The following is a 6,561-nucleotide window of genomic DNA, read 5'->3' as shown; positions in this document are numbered from 1 at the left end:
TTTCTTTATTTTCTCTTTAAAAAAAAAACTTTAAAAACAATATTTACCTTGAACTTCTGATATTTCGCCGGGTAACCTTCCACCGAAGAAAACAGTCCCTAACATAATTAGAATAGAAAAACGACATACTGGAAACTTGTTGTATATCTATAAAAGTAAAATCTAGTACAAGATACAGTGAGTAGTTAGAATTAAGAGCAGTAGTAGAATACGGCAAGGTATGTATGTAGCAGTTCAGTACGAGTACAAGCTGATGCAAGTACTGGTACAATTGGGTGCCATATAGTCCAGTATAGTCGAGAGTTGTGAGGTTACAGATGCGGTCTCAATAGGTGTGTCTTGAGGAGGCGCCGGAAGGTGGTCAGGGACTGAGCAGTCCTGATATCTGTGGGTAGGTCATTTCACCACTGAGGGGCAAGGGTGGAGGAGGAGCAGGCTCTGGAAGCGGGGGAGCGGAGGGGGGTACAGCTAATCTGTACCTCCCTCTGCTAGATGGCCGAGAGTCAGGTAGAGAGGGAGGACAGGAGAATAGAGTGGTCGAGTGTGTCAAAGGCAGCAGAGAGGTCGAGGAGAATTAGGACAGAGGAGAGGGAGGTGGCACGGGCAGAGAGTAGAGAGTTAGTGACGGAGAGAAGAGCAGTTTCAGTGTGCCGAGCGAAAACCAGATTGGAGGGGGTCGAGAAGAGAGTGTGTTGACAGGAAAGCAGCGAGCTGGTGATGTACCCGCTCGCTCAAGGTTTTTAGAGAGGAAAGAGAGAAGGGAGACAGGATGGTAGTTCTGGACGGATTAGGGATCAGGGGAGAGTTTTTTTTAAGATGGAGGTGATGCAGGCCGGTTTGGAGCAGGGGGCAAAGATCAGAGCCCGAGAGGGGTGAGAAGGAGGGTAGATTAGTAGGGGTTGCAGAAGGTGATGGGGAGTGAGTGAGCAGAGGATAAGGGGTGGGTGGGGAAGGAGGTGAGGTTTTGAAAAGTTTGCGGATGTTGGTGATTTTTGGAGGCGAAGAAGGAGGCAAAGTTGTCAGCCGAGATAGAGGAGGGTGGAAGGGGGGGAGGGCTAAGGAGGGAGGAGAAGTGTGGCAGGCTGGCTTTGGTGGTGACGTTAGACCCGGAAGAACACACAGTAATGAGGGTGAAATGAATGGATAGCCACAGCAGATTGGGTTAATGAATGCGTTGCTTGCACCTTTTAATAAATAAAATATTTAACAAAGCAAAATACTTTACAAAAACAAATAAATCACAACAAAACGGGTACCTTTCAGAATATTACAGATGGTAGCAATCGTTGTATCTTTTTGTCTAAACACTCTCTGGCAGCCAAACTACAGGTATTTTATATTATGGCCAAGGGGTTAAATAGCTATTAATTATCTTATTACCCCTCGGCCATAGTCTGCACAAGTTTCATAATCTGCATGACTGTCAGCCAGTTAAACAATCAATAGCTGACAGTCACGCATTCTGATGAGGTATTTTTTAAATACAAAACAATAACAATGGTGGCGGACAGCTTTTTTGTCCGCCCTGCATTTTAAATAATAATAATACAGAATAATACAAAACATGCACAGGGGCGGGGAGTACCCCATTACAAGAAGGTAGAGAAAAGTTTACAGGGATTGCTAGTAGAAGACTGAATGATAGAGGGGAAGTAGGAGCATTTGGCAGAGGTGAGTGTTGAAGAGAAGGAAGAGTGGAGCAAGTGACAGAGATCCAAAGTAGCAGGGAGATTGGTTGAGGAGGGTGGAGGTAGCCAAGTCTACAGAGGGTTAGGAGAAGGAGTCAATAGAGGGGAGGTGCGAGAGAGCAGCAGAGGAAAAGACAGAGGGGGAGAGACGAAAGGTGACAGAGGGGGTCGGTGAAGCAGGAAGGGAAGGGAACGACAGAGAGGAGATAAAGTAGTGATATTGAGAGGAGTGACTGAGAGGGTGGGGGGAAAGCAGTCCCTGGTTGGAGAGGTGGATGTTGAAGTCACCTAATAGAAGAGGTGGAGAGGGGAGGAAGGAGAGGAGGAAGAGAACAACATCTCTAACAGATAGAGATGAGAGAGCGGGGGGGGGGGGGGGGAAGAAAAGAGCAGGGAGGGAGAGAGCAGAAGTCCTGTTCCCCCACCCTGTCCAGAGGGGCGAGGAGAGTGAGGCAGGACATAGAGAGAGCGAGAGAGGAAAGGGCAGCTGCAGTGGTGGTGTTATCAGGGGAGATGCAGGTTTCAGTGAGAGATAGGAAGTCAAGAAAGAGGTGAGAGGCAAAGGCAGAGATAAAGTAAGCTTTGTTGGAAGCAAAGTGACAATTCCAGAGGGCACCCAAGAAACCCCGGGGGTTAGTGGAGTTTGTAGCAGCAGATAAAAGCAAGGAGCGGGAGGAGAGGATTAAGGGGATATTAAAGTTAGTCATGGTAGGGAGCAGTAGAGGAGGAGTATAAATGGCTGTGGGAGAGGGTGGTATCAAGAGGAAGGTGGAAACAGACAGATATGGCTTGAGAGAGCTAAATCTTCCAACTAAACATAGCTAGAAAGATATAAGTAACTTAGACAGTGTTTCTTGGCCATCTTCCCTAATTTTTGTAATAGCCATCTTCCCACTAAAAATAGATAGAAAACAGTGATTTGTGTAACTACAGTATTTGCTATATTACTCTGATATATTTTAATACCCATCATATCAGTAAGAATACAGAAAATACTCTTTTTTAGTATGTTTTCTGCCATTTTCCCACTGCAGACAGTATTTCTCCTGAAAATATATATTCAACTGGACATTTCACAATTACAGTTCAAGTAAAATAGGTGTCTACCAAAACACAGTAACATAGTAAATAAAGCGTAGACATTATTGTAGTGACCTCTAGTGTCTATCAGAGTAATTGCAGGCAATCATCCCAGTCATCCAGTCATCCCAATCTTCCTTTTAGTACAACCCGGTAAAGGGTCTTAACTCTTAATATTATCTTAACACTATTAACAATTTGGCATGCAGCTTATGTATCATGAAACTAAAACTGATGTCATTATTTACTGAAAAATCGGTATTCTTAAATGTACAACTTAAAAAAATACTGTAGTGAAAAACTATTACATACTTCTTATATTATTTAAGTTAAATATAGAAATATCTACATTAGTAATTTATGACAATGCAAAGTAATTAGTTTAAAACATTAAAATGAACACTTAGGCCTAACAAAATATGCTGTTAAAAAATAGCAAATTGTAGGTCCAGGGATATAACTAGCAAACCTCCGATTATTAAAGCGCTTCACTTGCCACACATACTTTTACAGCTTGTTCTCTGTGTACATAACTTAATAATAAGTTAATAACAGTAACTGTTTATTTTCAGCAAATACATATTATTAGGAGATCTTTTTGGTGCCATCTATCCAAAGTATCATCTTGGGTTATATTAAAATCCCCTCCGATCACAAGTTTAGAGTTTGGATATATATATTTATTTGCCAAAGTAAGATTTTATCTTCTAAAGTTCCAAATAGAAAATCATTTTCAGTATGATAATTATAACCATAAATATTAATTAAACATTATAATGTGATCAGTGAGTTTAACAGTGACAATAATGTAGTGACCATTAAGATCGCTTTCTGATTGAAGAATGTTTCCATTAAATTTATGTTTCAGAACAGCAACTCCAGCGGAATGACCCGACCCGTGTGATAACCAGATAACATGGCCCCACTGAGAACTCCAGAACCTCTTATCATCTTCACAAGAGTGAGACTCTTGTACAAAGCAAAAATCAGAATTATTTTTTTTTAGCTTAAAGAAATAAAGCTTTGCGTTTAACATTGTTTCTTAACCCCCTGGCATTGAACGAAATAATGGATAACGATGAAGAAGATGCATTTCAACCCCATCTACAAGTGCTCGAGCCCCTACAAAATATGTGCGTTTTCCTTCATTGCGTGCCTTCTCAATGGTGGGCCAGAGCTGACGTCGGGTTTCTCTGTCTGCCGGTGACAAATCTTCTGCAAATCGGTGTACTTTTTCCTTTAGAAACGATGACTTTTTGGCAGCTTTCCAGATCGCATCCCTGTTGTGCCACAATGAGAACTGTAAAATAATCTGTAGTGCCGCAGTGAGAACTGTAAAATAATCCCTCTGGGACAGGTGTTCCCCGATTGTTTTTTCCTCAGTCAATGACATTGGGTATTTTCATTTTGACATCCGGAAGGAGAGTTTGACAAATCTGAATAACTTCCAATCTTATGTGTTCATTTTCCTTTTCTGGTACACCATACAGTTTTCAGTCCCAACGCCTTTTGTATCTTTCAGTTTCGGATATTTTGCTTTTGCATGCATCTAGCCTTCCTTCTGTTTTGTTTATGCGAAGTTCAACTTGTTTAGCTTTGCTTTTCATTTCACATACAAAGTCTAGTGTTTTTTTAGGCCTTCAATTTTTATTGCGTTTTCTCCAATCAACTTTTCAAGACCATCCGCTCTCATTAATCACTTGTTTCAGGGCGGCAATAATATTCGTTTCCATGTTAAGATTTGGGTCTGGCTGAGTGTCAATCTTACCTTGTTTAGGAGCAGGACTCTTGCTAGGGGTACTAGGGAAGATAGCACATCCAAAATGTTATCCTACTTCATCCACTTAACTGTCAAAACCTCCAGAGGAACACGTGTAGTTGTGATTAGTTACAGCCACAGTAACATTAGCTCCTTCTACCAGTATCGGATTTTCAGCATCCGAATTTGATTTTTAATTATTTATTTTGTCTTGGTACATGACAGCATGTTGTATTTTATTTTTTCCATTCAATTTCTTCCTTTTGCCTTCTTTAGACATGTATACACTCAGAAGTTTGGAATTCAAGAATGAAAAAGATTTCAGTAGCATGTTATTCTTCGGCCAGTAGGCCTAGAATTAATTAGAATTTGAGTTACTAATTTTGTTTTCTACTTGCTTTAAATGTTTGAAAGTTATGTTACCTTTCCCACAGAAGATTGTGAAATATGCATTTCAGTTATAGTGTCATTTTATAGTGTGTATTTATTTATTTATATTCTGGTCAAACTGAGCTAAATGTAATGTTGAATTTCATTAGCTGGCTGTGATTTCGTTGACCACTGAGGTGTAAGACCATGGGAAGAGCGCTTTCTTAAAATTATTGTATGTTTGAAAACAATGGAAATAGAGAGAGAACACAGAACAGGCTGAAAGGGAATGAAAAAAAAACCTTATTAACCGATAAACACAATCTTGAATATCGTTTTAGTTCCAGAACGTAATAGATTTTGTTTAGTTTTTTTTTTCTGTTCCATGAAAAATGTATTTTGTTTTTTCGCTTATCGTTCCTGTTCCGGTTCCATTTCGAATCCTTACTCAAATTCAAAATTATTTCAATTGTCTTCATTGGGGGACTGAATAGTGTTTTTTCAATCTTTTGTGACTTGTGAAGGTTAAGATTAAGTTAAAGGTTTAGGGTTAGATTTATCTGTGGATGCTCCTGAATTTGAGACTATGCAACAACAACAGAATGTCACTAGTGCACTCTGACACCATCCTACTATAAACACAATGGCAGACCAGTTATGGCATCACAGGTGTCTCTGGATAATAAATAAGAGTTTAATAAAAAAAAAAAACAGATACTGACTACAGTTTTCATCTAGTTGTGGAAAATTGTACCACTTGGGTTGAAAAAGTCACCTCCATTTAGCAATAAGCCAACAATTTATTTCCATCCTGGCGTAACAATTTTCCACTAGAAGCCTCAACTCCAGTCAATATTTATATAATGTTGCATGTTTAAAGTTAAGTACTATCCCAGTATGATTATTTAGTTCAGTCCTAATCTGACAAATCATTTACCTAGGGACTGGGTAAGGATAGATATTTCCTGTAATCAACTCTTATCTGATGTACTAGTTCCACATTATATTTCTACAAACATTGCTTTGGTAATTAGCCTGTAATGAAACAATCATAGACTTATCTAAATTATTGTTTAAAGTAAAGAAGTCAAATTAATTCTTATATCTCAATGTGTACTTAATTGAAAGTGGGTCTTAGCCAAAGGCGCCATGACCAGGTGCTGCGATGTTTGGCCTTAGCATTGGAAGACAAGTGTAACATGACCAATAAGTTGCCACTAGTTCCATCAAAGCATTACACACAAGACAATATTCCTCCATCCAGGAGAACAACCACCAAGAAAAGATATTAAAACCAAGCCTCACCCAGGACAACTGGAAGTTACTAGAGACTGGAAAATGCTGGCAGATTTTGGTCAACAGCTTATTTTTCCACCTGAGATTGCCACCACTAACCTTCGATTAGACATTGTCTTGTGGTCTGGATCAGCACGCCTTGTTCATCTGGTAGAGTTAACAGTGCCATGGGAGGATGCTGTGGATGAGGTATATGAGAGGAAGAAACTTCGGTATGCTCAACTAGCGGCTGAAGTGGAACAGCGAGGATGGAGAGTGCAGGCTGACCCAGTGGAGGTTGGTTGTCGAGGATTTGTGGCACACTCTACAACCCGGTTTCTCAGAGATATTGGGTTCAGTGGCCAAGAGTTGTGTCGCATAGTGAATAAC

This window comes from Acipenser ruthenus, chromosome 7, assembly GCF_902713425.1.
Source record: "Acipenser ruthenus chromosome 7, fAciRut3.2 maternal haplotype, whole genome shotgun sequence".
Lineage (NCBI taxonomy): Eukaryota > Metazoa > Chordata > Actinopteri > Acipenseriformes > Acipenseridae > Acipenser > Acipenser ruthenus.
This window is presented reverse-complemented; position numbering follows the sequence as displayed.